Below are 14,841 nucleotides of genomic sequence, written 5' to 3'. Positions count from 1 at the left end.
TGGGCACAAGTTGCTTCAAGGGAAATTCCATCTATACATAAGAAAAAGATTATTCACCATGAGAAAAATTAAATGTCAGAATAGGTTACCCAGAGAAGTGATGAATCTCCCTTGCTGGAAATATACAGGATTGTGCTTGACAGGGCCCTGGGTGACTTAATATAGGGTTGGATCAGATGATCTCCAGAGGTCCCTTCTACCCTAGACTTTTCTATTATTCTACATTTCAATGATTCTATGATTTTGCTTCTTGGACTTATACCACATGACCACATGATAAGGTAAGACATAAACCATAGAAATGAAGGCACAGAACTATTGCCAGTAGAAAGTTGAATGTGCATGGGAATATATTAAAATTACAGTGCAAAAACTTAATTGTGTTTTTACAGGCATTTGTGGTGATTGGTTATTTGGCTAAAAGCTGGGAATTTCAGATTATTTACCTGGAAGCTAAAACAAGCAAGTTAAATGTGAGGATAAGATTTGTTCTTGATATGTAAAGGATCCCAGCTGATATAAATCTGAATCTCTAAGCAGATGAAGAGCAGTTCAAGAACTGCCCCGATTACAAACCAGCCCTCAGAACAGTACATCATCTGGAGTCCCTGAAGGAATTTACACCTGATTGTTATTCAACAGGAACTTCAATACTTTTCTTCCTTATAATGATATGCTGCATAGACCCAGCATTAATAGAATGGCATTCAGCTGAGACATAATAACCAGCTGCTACATCAATACTTTCAGATGTTTCTAATCTTTCTGTCAAACAGTCATCTGTGTTTTAGGAGAATGATATGCTAGAAATGTCAGATGCTTAAAGCGGAAGTGGTTTCCTTTATACTGGATATTTCCTTGTTTCAAACTCTAGAGTTCCTATTGCTAGTCCTTTACTATCACTTATATTAAGATCTGTGTAGTAGTATTAGTCACGCTGTTTTTAACTAAGCTGGTATTAAATTTTGGCCCTGAAACAGCTTGAATGTAGTAACAAGGAGTATAGTTTGGAACAATATAAGCTGTGGTCACAGCACACCTTAGCCCACTCTTGATTTCCAAAAGAAAGTACCTTTACTTTATTTCTAGCACGTAAAATTGTCTTGTTGGAGTTAACTTTTGAAACCCCAGAACGTGAGACCTCTGTATCATGCTATGAGGGTTTAAAGGGTTGCCTGGACTCCAGTTCTAAGCCAGAATATCTTACTGCCCTGCGTTCTCTGAAAGTCATGCAAATAAATCATTTCACCAATTTTACCTATGGTATTTCCACATTCCAAGCCTTAAATATGATGCAGACTTTCACTTTTTTCCAGATGTTTCCTTTTTTGATCTATCTCTAATCGCTTGACAGGTATTTTCTTCTCACCTATCTATTGAAAAAGGAGCCTAAAAAAAAGAGTATCGGCTTACAACATCACCTTTCCATTGGACGGGCTTGCAAGATCTTTGACAAAGAACAGCAGCTTGTCTTTCAGTCTCATCATACTCCTATTTCAAAACACAGAAAATGGCGTAAGGAATGAGGAGCTTCCTGCTTTCATATATTCCTATGGGTGCATGCTGGAAATATAGTGTTTTGGACAGTATCTGTACAAACACTGTGGTCTCCAAGAACACAACATAAAAAGACAACTTAACAATATAAGGGAAGACTGCACTATACGTACACTCAGCCAGAAAGTCCTTGGAGCTAGTTAAGGGGAAAATGGATGAAATAAATAGTATGTCACAGGGAAAAATTTCTCAGTTCACTTAGTTTAAACTGAATCAGGATAGAAGCAGATTATGGGTTTATTAATGACGTAAAACTAACAAGCAATCATCTGTATTTTCAGGGTCAATATCAGTAATACAACATATAAATCACAATACTAGACACTTTCAAAATTCTAGTAAGCACCTACAAATTTCTAAATATTTTTGAATAACCAGTCCCCAAAATTTCTAGTCACAAACACACACACAGAGCCACGCATTCCCAGAGCTAACATCACACCCATCCCTCCCTCAAAGGATGTGAGTGTTACAAGCACCATTGCTCTTTCGTAAGTATGGGTTAGCCCACTTGCATGTGTCCCATAAGGAGACAATGGGTGCTATAGCTTTATGGGTATCTGTGCTGCTCTCTACAACCTATCAATCCACAAGCAGGTGAGAAAGCATCCTGCCAGTTCATGCACACAGACAAATCTGAGGTGTGGGTCCCTGCTTGTTGTGGTCTGCACCAGCCGCAGAGCAGGCAGCTCACGGTGTCCGATGGGGAGGCTGCTCTCGCTGGCCAAGGCAAAGGTGTGATGCTGGTGGGGCAACTTCTGGCAGTGTCAAACCAGGTTTTGATGGGTGCTGTTTCCACTCCAAGGTCTCTGCCTCCTGTTGTGAATTTTCATGCTTCTTTTATACTTCTTTTAAGATTAATTTATTCTTTGTTTCAAAAGTATCTTTAAATTCCCCCAATTACTGTTTAATCCTGCTGATGGCAGTCTTCCTCTTAAACATGATCAGGTTTTGGCAAACACACAGTTTTTTGTGTTTGATACACACACACACACACACACAATGTTTAACATCACATTCTTATTAACGAGGGTTGTTAGCATTTAATACCTAAAGATTAAGTATTAATATTAAGTATTAAGGTTATAAACCTTAATACAAAAGATTTGGCAAGGACAGGCTGTGTGAACATTACCACAATGGAATAGCTACAAAAGACTCCTGCTAGAAATAGGTAGAAAGGCTTCTTCTCAGAAAAGACATTCTTCATTGTCTGGAGTTGAGTGTGTGCATAATAGTAAATAAGCATAACACTACTGTTAGAACTTAAGAATCCCCTAGCTTGACTATGGCCTGAATATACGACAAGCTTCTATGGCATGATGGCAAATACAGAATGCCTGAAACCTGAAATCACACTAAGAAGATATATGGTGTGTTGATACATGTTCACACTAAGAAAACAAGGTGGCTTAAATATATCTACACTACTGATGACACTGCAGATGTAGCCTTAATTGCATATTTGCATTTATCGTCTTTGTCTACCTGCTTGGACACCCAATCTTTGCTGACTTATCCAGCCAAATACAGAACGTATGAAAGGAGATATATCTTTGCTTTGTTAGTTTTTGAGAAGATGCCCTTTCCTTTTTCCAGGTGCTGTTCAATCCCAGTGGAGTTAATATGAGGTACATAGTGTCTGCTGCAATACTGGAGTATGTTTTCATACACAAAACAATTTTCCCCTCAAGTTTTGAAATGTTTTGTCTTTCAAAAGATTTTTGTAGCATTTGCTTATTTTTTATGCAAGGATTCTTTTGTTGTGATTCTTTTTATGATGCAGGGGAGGCTTGCCAAATGTGCATCTTTTTGCAGTTTTGACAGGGCACTATTAATTTTAATTATCCTATAAGAAAATCTCTTACAATTAAAATTCTATTTCTGTTGCCACCTGATGCCTAGTTGGCAGTCTTCTGTATACGCTGTTATACTTGCCACTTCCTGAAATAATCTTAGGTTGAAGTTTCACAAGACAGCTGAGCATTGGCTGAAGGGTTTGTTTTCCGCTGGTTTAAAAAACTGAACCACCTTCCTGGGGAGTAGACGAGCTCCAAGCTGATGCAAGGGTAGCAGCAAAGAGGGGAGGCAGGGTACAGACTGGAGCAAAGTGTCCCCCCATTTGGACCGCTTTAGGCAGGAAAGCTCAGCCATCCTGTGAACCTCTGCTGACAGTATGCATGAACTAGGAGATTAAGGCCCCACCAGGAAAATTAGTTTATTTTAAATGATAGACTGACTCAGTATCTTAAAATGTCTGCAAGACCTGCATATTGGGCTTTATTTGCTCTGAATACCACTGTTACCAGTCTATGTTGCAAAACTTCCATAGAGGGTTTAGAATATTATCGCTTAACAGTGCCACAGTATATATTATCATTTTGGATGAGTGTTAGCTTACCAGTAATATGCTTTTGCTTCTTATACAAATCCTAGATAAAATCTTTTATATCTTGGAATGATAATTCATTCCTTATTCATCAGAAGACAATAAAATTGCTATGCTATCAACTGGGGGCTTTGGCCCAATTGTCTGATGGGGTAAGGGCTGGGCAAGGTCCTGTCTAATTCCAAAAAATTGTACTTTATTAAATCTAACTAATTTCTTCTCTATTATTATCTGTTTTTAAATGCTTATTTCTTAGTGTCTCAGATGGCACCAAGAGCTCCTCTGGGAAGAGAGGGAGTCTGTTAAACAATTATTTATTAAGCTATAATAGTATTACTGTTACAATACTGTTTTTGTTTTATGCTGAGCACGTGGACAGTGGTGAAGATGGGAAGCAGGAGACAAAAATAACACAAATATGGACAAATTCTGGAAAAATATGTCTGGAGAAAATACGTCTGGGAAAAATATGTATGCACACAAAGCAGGAGGGAAGAATTGGAAAGAAGCATCAAGAAATCACTGCACTGGCCCATGGCTGAAATGTCAGCTGTGCTTGCAACATCTCTTGATAAAGCATAGGTTTACAAGGAGGATGCACTCGCAGGTTACTACCTTGAACATAATGTTTGAAGCGGGGTGTCAGCAGCCAATCTGTTGAGACCTTCAGAAAGGAACAAAGTCTTTTTAATAAGAAAACAAAGCAGCATGCAACAGCAGAACAAAACTGCAAGACAGAGGGACAGGTGTATCAAGTGTAAAAACTTCAGTGAAAATAGAAACGTAAAATCAAGAAATGAATCTTAAACAACATATTCCACTCTACCACAGGGAGAAAGAGAAACAATAGGGAGAAAAGGGCAAGACCTGGGTGCAATTGTGTTACTGACAAGAATTCCCAAAGCACTTTGACAAAGAGAGGAAATTATTAGCTTTTGTTACACAACTGAGAACTTCAATATCTCTCTAACTTCAGATGCATTATGTTTCCCTAATTTAAGGGAGCATTTGGAGGGAAAGGCATCAGATTACATTACCACAGAATAGTAGATTTAAGAAAATGATAATCCTTCTTCTATCTGTCATTATCTTTAGTCACAATATTCTTGGCACATTTTCACAAATCTTTTCTTAACTTTCCACAAAGCTCAGATCTGCCCAGACAGGCAGGTCCTCCCTCTCTACCCTCTTTCCCCTCACTCATTATCTCTTTCCTGAAGTTATTTTTCTTCTCTACCTCACTGCTTTGTTGCATATTCCTCATTAGTATACTACTTGAGCATCATAATCTTTATACATAGGATGTGTCAATACAGTATTTTGGGCAATCCAGTGTATCACTGCCTGGTACAAGTGTATCATGCTGCACGTACCCAGGACAGATACGACAACAATGTTTCATAGGAGCCTGCCTGTAGCTTGGAGGGAGAGAGATAATCAAAGTGTTTTGGTTTTGCTCTCCACATCTTAAGGGCAAAGTGATTTGTGGTCTTATAGTGTGACCAGTAAAGCAGCTGATTGTCTTACAGACCACGAGATAGCAATAAATGTTCGGACAAGGAGCTAGTTGCTCTTGTTTCTTCACAATTTGAGGGAATAACAGACTGAGTTCCAAGCCTTTCCTCAAAAAATTAGACACTAATATTTCCTATTAACTTTTCCCTGACAGAATATTGGAGTCATATCAGGAAAGAAGGGAATGAACAGCCCTTTGTTTCTATTAAAAAACATTTCTCAGTTTGATGCAGCATAATGCACCATCCCAGGCTGTCAGAGGCTTCTCTGATTATGTGAACCTTTTGCAACAGTACATTTTTAAACATATTATGCAAGCAATTCATGTCATAAACCTAGTTTTCTTATGACTTTTTGCCCTTTGTGGGTCTTCTTGGACATCATATGTGTTCAGCACCTAATTATATAATTTGAATTAATTAAATAGTTTGAGTTGAAATTACTTGCATCATGAATTATGCTAGTTACAAGAATTTGACTCTCCAACTTTCTGTATGCCAAGTTGGAGTAATTTCAACACTAGCAGGCTTAACGCTTTACAACACATGTTTCTTTCCCTGAAGTAATTTTTAAATTAGATACAGAAACCAGAATTTTATTCAGCAATGAATTTGTTTACCTTCAGCTTCCAGTGGTTGGATCTAGTCACAGCCTTGACTGTTATATTATCCTATACTATCAAATTGTTAATTCCTATTAGGGTTCTTACAGTCCTTGACAAAATAACCCGTTTTAACTTATCAAAGAGAAGTTTACTTGATCATGTGTTTGCACCTCTCTGGCAGAGGTGATTAAACTGCAACACATTCGTTAGCATTAGGTCTTCAGGGTAAAGAAGGTGTGAGAGGAAGCAAGTTAGTAGGAGGCACTGGTGCTGGTATCACTGGGTTTCAGAGGTTGACCGCCTACCCAGCTCAGCAGTGAGCTGTGTTATGTCAAGAGTATCCTTACCTTTCTTACCAGTCTTCCTTGATACATGACTCTCAAACAAAAAATGATTTTCATGAGTGTTTCAAGAAAACTAGCCATGCCTGGTTTAAGGCCTGTCTTCTAATGCTTGAATTATGGACACCATAACTGAAAATCTATCCTAGTCAGAATAGAGCAAAATGAAACACAATCCTGTTTACTTTGAAGGATTATTCTTCTGTATGTGGATACAAATGTTAGCTTAGCCCTTTCTGGCCAGAGAGCTACATGGGAACTGATGTTGTGATTAGCGATGAGAATTTACCCTTCTCAAACTCCATGACTGCCGAGATGGGGTTCCCTCCCCAATAAACATGTATGGTATACACCACTCCTGTAGGACTTTACATTGGATGCTTTGGTATGGTTTTGATTTCACACACCTAGAGGTCTATTTCCCACTCACTGGAAGAAAACCAAAATGCCTAATAAGGTTTAATCAAATATGAATTATATTAGTCATGGAAAAGAATGAGATGGGAATACCTCCAAGACGTAATTACTTTAGGACATTCTATCCTAAAAGGGATCCTAAAACAATTTCCTCAGACTCTTAAAAGAAAGTCAAGTTAATTAGTTTTCTTAAATTAAATGCTGATAAAACAAATCCAAACAGACTTAATAAATGTATACAGCTGTTGGATATGTTTTGAAAATGAGAATGGAAGACTCTCAAAGGCCTGAATAAAACACAGGATTGCACGTTATAGAGGGGTTTGAAATGAAAATACTCCGTTTTTTCTTGATAGGTGACTTTTCCACATTCTTTTCTAAGGAAAATTAATCCAGTTAATAAGAAGTTTTCTTGTTTAGGTTGCAAAGACCTTTTTATTATTTCTAAAATGAATGGCAGCTAGGTACACAATGTTGAGATTTGACTCAACTGGTGATTAAAAAACCCCAAGATACTTTAAAAAATCAAGCTTTAGTCAAAAAATAATAACAGCAGAAATGGGGCAAACAAATTCTTTACTAGTTTCTGTATGTAAGACTCCATAAAACTTAGAGAAGAGGTATATTTTCTTTGGAAAAAAAAATCCAGATATGAGTGGCAAGTACTTCTAGCAACAATTTAAAAGAAAAAAAAAAGTGGTCTGGTCCATTGCCATCACAATTTCATTGAGTGATTAATAAGTGATTTATTAAGGATTGCTTGCAATGACATAGAGGACAATGGACATCAGTTTTTGCACCCTTCCCCACAGTCACTGAGTTCTTCCTAGGAGTGTGCGGGATTTGGATGTGTCTCACCATACCCTTCAGAAGCTGTGATTAATCTCTATCCTGTCCCACCTCTGTGACCAATCATAATTTAGTCACTGTTTCAGATCTGGTTGTCTTGAGAAATCACAGGTAGATGTGTGCTAAGATCTTGATGACCGGCTGCTGTAGCTGTCAGGAATACATACCATCTTTACAACCCTTCTGCTGGTATTTTGAACCCATGCCTTCACATTCACTCTCCATTCATATCAATACAAACATTTTTATTTCCATTTTCCACAGCCCTGGATGATTCCTGGGCTTTACTTTTCTAATACATTGTAGGCACTTTGGTACCTGCTGGCAAAAAATGACAGCTATATTTTAAGATTTGTAAGTTTTCTTCTCAAAAGTCTCCCAAGCTTCTTGTGTTGTCCCTCAGTATTTCAGCAATATATTATGGTCAACTTTCTACTCTCTTGGTCCAGAAACAGAACATAATTTCCTTCTATGCAATTGTTTTGGCTCTAAATCCTAATTTGATCCAATTTTCATATTCTATTTCTCTATTTTATTGTATTCTGGTTATGGTGTACCTTCCCACTTTCTCATCCCCTGTTAGTCCCCTTACTTTTTCCCTTTTTATCCAAAATAAACTGGAAAAAGATTTGAGAGGAAGGGGAAGAGCCACTTGCCATTGACGGCAGAGACAGAAATATTTTGAGTAGTGGAAAAAAGTATTTCTTTCACTCATAAATAATATTCCAAATACCCTGTCTATGAATTCTCTGAGTCATAATACTCTTTCATTGATCTGTTACATATGTCCTGATATATACTTCTCAAGGGCCAACTCATTGGCTGATCTCAACTATATTGATTATAATAGAGGTGTCAGCTGACATCAGACAAAGACCTTGATTCAAGGATACTTTAAAGAAATCCAACTTGGATTTGGTGCATTCTTATGAGCACTTGTGAATGAAAGCCATCCCTGTTAAACTGTATCTATTGTTTGTGCATTCATATTAATATCAAGATAAAGATAGAGGAAGATGAAGGTGACGGTGAAGATGCAGATGAAGAAGAAGATAAAAAAGATGAAAGAGAAAGAGAAAGAAAGAGAAAGAGAAAGAGAAAGGGAAAGGGAAAGGGAAAGGGAAAGGGAAAGGGAAAGGGAAAGGGAAAGGGAAAGGGAAAGGGAAAGAGAAAGGGAAAGGTAAAGAGAAAGGTGTATTTTCATATATGAGCACTTTGTGGCCCAGAGGAAATAAGCAGCCAATCCGAGAGTGGTCTCTGATCATGTGCATATGATGGGTTCAAGGAATGGCAACCAGCCAATCACAGAGCAGTGTGACAACACGATGTTGTCACAGATGTCAGCCTCTGCGTATGCAGTAGACAGAGGCTTCCTGTTGTGATGTACTTCTGGGTAGCCTGGTCCTGCTAGCCAATTGCAGGGATGGCTCTGAACACACTGGGTATAACGGTTTCTAAAATGGCGATGCCCAGGCCCAAAAAAGTGGAGTCATGTGACAGCTATTGGGGCAGAGCTTCCTCTGGAAGTCCGGGCTGTGGCTCCTGTCACTTCCTATCTGGGACAAAAGTGTCCCTTGCACCACTCCCAGTACATCTTAATCATACTATATGTCTTGTTTTGTTACTCTCTTCTATCAAAAAATAGACAACTGTACACCCCATGGGGTGCAAACATCCAAAGAACTGAAACCTACTAAAGCTGTTGCTGAAGCAAAACCAGACTGATGAAATAAATGTTCAGGCCCTCTGGCACTTGCTTTTTTTCATTTTCCAAAGGGAAAATATCTGAACAAATAAGGAGGTCCTGTTAAAAATCCTGCTGCTTACTCAGTACAAACAAATATGCTCTCCATGATCCAAAAAACAAACAAAACTGTAAATGCAAATAGAAGTAATTTATATTCTTTCTGGTTGAGTGTCATGATAATACAGGATTGATCATTGAAAATTGTCATGCAGCTTTTTATGTCAGCTGGAAGACTTTTTTGGCAGTTTTCATAAACTGCCTTTTACAAAACATTTCTTTTTTGAAAACATGTGAATTCTTTTTTCACCCCCCAAAATACTTCTAACCCTCAAAAATGAATTTGCTTTGTGGTTAAGAAATAAAAAAGATAAGATTAAGAGAAGTCTTAGGTAACAGCAGGTCATTGTATTCTGCTGTAGAGTCAAAGTAACAAGAGTTCTTCATATTAAGGATTTGCTATATCTGTCCCTGCAGGAAATTGAGAGATCACCTTGATTTGTTATGGTATATGTACAAAAAAAGGAAATGACATGAAAACCCACAGTACACATATGAACTGGGGTGTCTGGCAGTTGCTACTAATTTCAGGGTGTACACCTCTGGAGGTCCGCAGAGGAGTTTGGAAAGATACAAGCTAGATTTTGGGAAAAGCGTGCCTGCATTGGCCTGATCATAGAGAAGGGATATGAAAGGTAGAGCTCACACAGCAGGGGTGTTTCAGAGAAAAGTATGTTGTGGTTTTGGATTTTATCCACGTAGAAGAAAGTGTCATGATTTGGAGGGACAGAGTTGCAAATTATAAAGAAAGAGTATTATTTATTAGTAGTGGGGTATTTAAAAAGTTATGTGTAAACTTAATCCTTTAAAGAAAACACTTATTTACCAGCAAAAAAAGTCATAATTTGTGCATACAACTGTAGTGCCCCATTTTTCCTTATGCTGGTCATTTAACATATTTTAACTTTCTTTTTGTAAAGCAAAATAATGCTTGACAAACCCCAGAAGAAAACTTAATTACTGAGACTGGTTACCCTCTTCCCATATTAAAGGTTGGACTTGATGATCTTTAAGGTGTTTTCCAACCTAAACGATTCTATGATAAATGATTCTGTATACTTTTTTTTCAGTGAAATTCTTGCCCGTCAAAAGTGCTGGGTAATTTGAGCCCTCAGCATGCTGCCAGGTCAGCTCTGGTTCTTTCCCTCTATTCATAATGCGAAATGTCTGTTGAAAAACATTCTTCTTCATGTTCTGTGCTGCCAGCTTGCAAGCTTAAGTTTTGTTCCCAGTTTTGGTGATATGCGTCCCCGTTCTGTGGCTAAATGTCTACTTCTCATGAGATGGTGAGAGACCTCATGCAAGTTGAGGCTTGTCTTCTGTTCAGTTAAGTTAGAACAGCTTACAAAGGCTGCCACATTGACATCCGATAGATGAGTAATGGTAATAGAATGAAATGAGCCACAAGGCTTCAAAAATATGTTAAGGGTTAATTTTGTTAAGGTAGGTTCAAAAAGAGATGTAAGAAACCAGAAACTGAAGTGTTTCTAGACAAGCAATCTATGTTTTGTTCACACTGTGTGCATTTGCCATTACGTGCAGAAATCTTTTTTCTCTTTGTGAAGGGCTTGTTTGCTTTTCCCCACTCCTGAAGCACATCATATAGTTAGATAGAGAAGAATACACCCAGGTTTATTTTACTGTTCTTTCAAATGCGAAAAAAATATAACTCCCAAGAATTTTGAAGGATTCTGAAAGAGGTGAAAGGAAAGGTGAATGGAAAGGGAATGTACCTGAGGAATTTCAGTTATGAGTAACCTCGCTTTCTATCTTTAAGAAAAAGAAACATGTACAACCGCTCTGTGGATGTCACCGACCAGTTACTTTCATGTTCCACATCAGCTTGGCAGCAGTGGTCAAAGATGAAGATTTCTTTTGGCGATCTGATCTGGAGGATGGCCTGCCTGAATGACAAATCCAGTTTAGTAGTCTCATAGCATACAATAAGGCAAACTGCTATTCTTTTTAATAATCTTTGTATGGAAATGGTTGAAATTCTGGGTTTTTTAAGATTGGATGGAAACAGTTTGGGTCATTTCCTGGGGAGTCTGAACATGTGATTATAAAAGAAGAGAGCCTTAATAACCCTTAGCACAAGAACAGCACATTCTGGTGTAAAGACATGATGCTTGAGAAAGAAAACTGCGCAGTTACTTAATTAAGTTAGTTAAGGGAAAATTCAAATTCAACCACAACAGTAGGAGAAATTCTAGTGGTGTCCAAAGAGATAATCCATTCTTTGTAAGGAAAACTGTGGCTCCCTAAGTTGCCATACAGACTGTCAAAATGCTTGTATTTCCCCTACCCTCCTCATGCCACAGCAGGTAAGAAAACAACATCCATTGATTTGTAAAGAAGTGAATGATTTTATCTGAGCAATTGTTCAAAGAAAGGGACCCAAAAGTACATATAGAAATAAACTTAGTTTCCATGAGGGCAAGGAATCTTTTATTGGAGGAAGCATTTTAAGTAATCTTTGAGAAATCTGAAAACTTGTGATATGAAAATAAAACAGAGAATCCAGGAATCAACAGGAAAAGCAAAGAGTAGAAAAGTAAATATCAGAGTGTGCTTCAGTATCTGGATCTAATGGAGCTATGGACAGGGTACTTTGAGTTCAAACAAGTGTTTCTAAGAAGTTGGAACTAACAGTTTCAAAATGAAAATAGGTCAACAGACACAGCACATTGAAGACAGTTTAGCCAAGTGAGTATACAGACTAGACTCTTTGTGAGGTCATCTTTCAATGGAAAAGAAAGAAAAAAAATTGGCAGAAAAAAAAAATCTTCTAACTTCTGTATTGTGAATTGGAGAGTTTTGGGCCTGGGATGAACCAGTCTAACTTCTTCATCAATTACTGTAGGAGAAATGACAGGGCTTTCAGAGACCAAAAGACGAGATGTAGGAGTACTGGTACTGAATTTGGTTGATATACTGGAACAGTGAAGATTATGTGGCCTTTTTCTATTTTACCTTGGTAGGACCTTTGATAACAACAGAATCTGAAGAAAGACAGCAAGCCTGCCGATGCAACAAAAATTGTACCCAGAGGAGACCTAGGTACTGACTTGCTGGTGCTTCCTATTGATATGGAAAGTAAATCTTTTATGTTAGATTTTCTCCAGAACTGAGATCATCATAAGGATGATATTTGGAAATCAACCAAACTCTATTGGAGTTGATATTATTTGTGCTCTAGAAAGAAAACAACATCTGAGTTTGCTTACTAGTGAATGGGTATCATGGCTAAGAGAACCATGCAGATAAGTGGATTTGTTTTTCTGTATACCAGTCCCATCCAGCAAACATGTCTTGGCAGAAAATGGGAACTTTGCTCATCCCCACTTGCTGATATAGCACATGATGTCAATGCTGGGATATGCACACCCTGGATATAGAACTGGAATACTCTGCTCACATATCAAACAACCCTGAGGCATAGCACATTAAGAAGCATTTTTTCCTCCCAAGACTACTGTCCTCAAATCCACACCCCTCTTGGTTTAAGAGGATGTAGTGGTATCAGGATTTGAACACTTGCGCTTTGTCTATGAGTTATGGCCATATTTGTCAATTCTGCATTTTAAGGCCTTTTTGTGTTCTACACTTTGAAGAAAGATAGATCATGCACCAGGAACTTGTTCCTTTGAAGTTGACAGTGTGCATTGCATGTGAGTTCAAGGACAGAGTTTTGTCCTCAAGTTGCTCAAGGGCCTGAAAGTCTACTGAGGTGCAATACAAACTCTTCCCCAGGGCAAAATGAACAGGGAAAACTTGCCATGCAGCTGAAGAAACTCATGGGAGTTGGGCACTTTGTCTTGCTAAGGCAGTCAAGAGGATATGAAATGGTGCTGGGTAAATTTCATTGTGACTTCCGTAGTTACTGGAGGAAAATATGTTTCCTATCTTCATTGGCAAGGCACATACATGCTTATAGGTGGAAAGCAAATGTGGACTAGACATCTTAAAAAGCTCCTGATAGGAGCAATTACCTCTCCTTTTTGGAATCCTGTAAAATCAGAATAATCCTGAAAATGCTTCCAAGCCACCTCATCCAATAATTTTATTCTTTATTGAAATTAAGTTTTTCATGACAGGAAAAGTAGCTATTAAACATATGACTGCACGAGACAAGAGTCCTTATGAAAGTGAGCGTAGAATGTATATGCCAGTGAAAGTGCAGAGACAGGCTGTATTGTCTGGGTTGGAGGTTTGCCAGCAGAAGACTAGCATTTCCGTTATTGTGGAGAGTGTTATCAGGACGTTACCCTAATTGTAAAAATCTCCTATGAAATATTTCGGTCATAATCTTGAGAGAGAGCTGAGTGTATATTTTCCTTTAAGGGCAAATTTAAATCTATAAAGTTCAAAACCTCAAAGTAGTGGTGTTTTAGTTGGCAGCAAAAATCCTGGGTAAGACCCAAATGTGAAACTTTTATGCATGTTAGCCTTCCCTAGGCCTAGGGAAATTGGTATTATTTTAAAGCATATGAGTTCATGCATTTTTATTAGCATGTGCTTAGAATACTGTTTAACACTTAGCAGCTACCACAGATGTATTAAACTTGCTTTAGAAATGTGCTGTCTAGTCATGATCAATGCTAAGGATGATGCCTACACTGTTTGCAGCTTGACACTTGCAAATAAGCTATTAATTCAGATATGCTTGCTAACTTGCTGTGCAATGTCTGAATTCATCCAAGCAGTACCACTGAAATTGATTTCTGTATGGAGAAGGACAGAATTAAAGACATTCATCACATGAATAAGTACTACACAAGATGGCCCTTGACGTAGTCTGGCATTGGTGCTTCCAATGTTAACTGGCACTTGTATTAACTCACCATTTAAGCCCTGCAGTGACCACTGATAGAAAAAAAAAATCTGCCTATTAACCACCTTCTGTACTGAATATCCCACCTTTAATAGGACACCTAAGGTTGCCTCTTTCAGATGTGTCTCTCACTTTTTCTCATATTCTCTCTCTTCTCTTCCACTAACTTTCACAAATATGGCACTGTAAAAAGGATAATGCCAAAACTGCATTGAAATAAATTATTCTCTTCTCTTATTCTGTAAAGAATCTGAGTAGGGTTCTGTTCACTTTCAACAACAGTAGGAGAAAAAAACAACAATAAAAAAGTCATTATTCTTGACTGAAAAACAAGCAAACATGTACTGAAACTGTTGCTTTCCATATCAGTAGTACAGCAGTGTTTGTACCACTGCTGATCCAAATGCCTGACCTTCCTGACTGAAATGAGATGAAAAGAGAATTTAGTAGAGAAAAAGAAATTCAAAATTGATTTCAAAACATTTTTTGCTTCTGTACGCCTGCAGTTGCATCTCTTCCTTACATATACCA

This window comes from Mycteria americana, chromosome 2 (genome assembly GCF_035582795.1).
Source record: "Mycteria americana isolate JAX WOST 10 ecotype Jacksonville Zoo and Gardens chromosome 2, USCA_MyAme_1.0, whole genome shotgun sequence".
Classification (NCBI taxonomy): domain Eukaryota; kingdom Metazoa; phylum Chordata; class Aves; order Ciconiiformes; family Ciconiidae; genus Mycteria; species Mycteria americana.
This window is presented reverse-complemented; position numbering follows the sequence as displayed.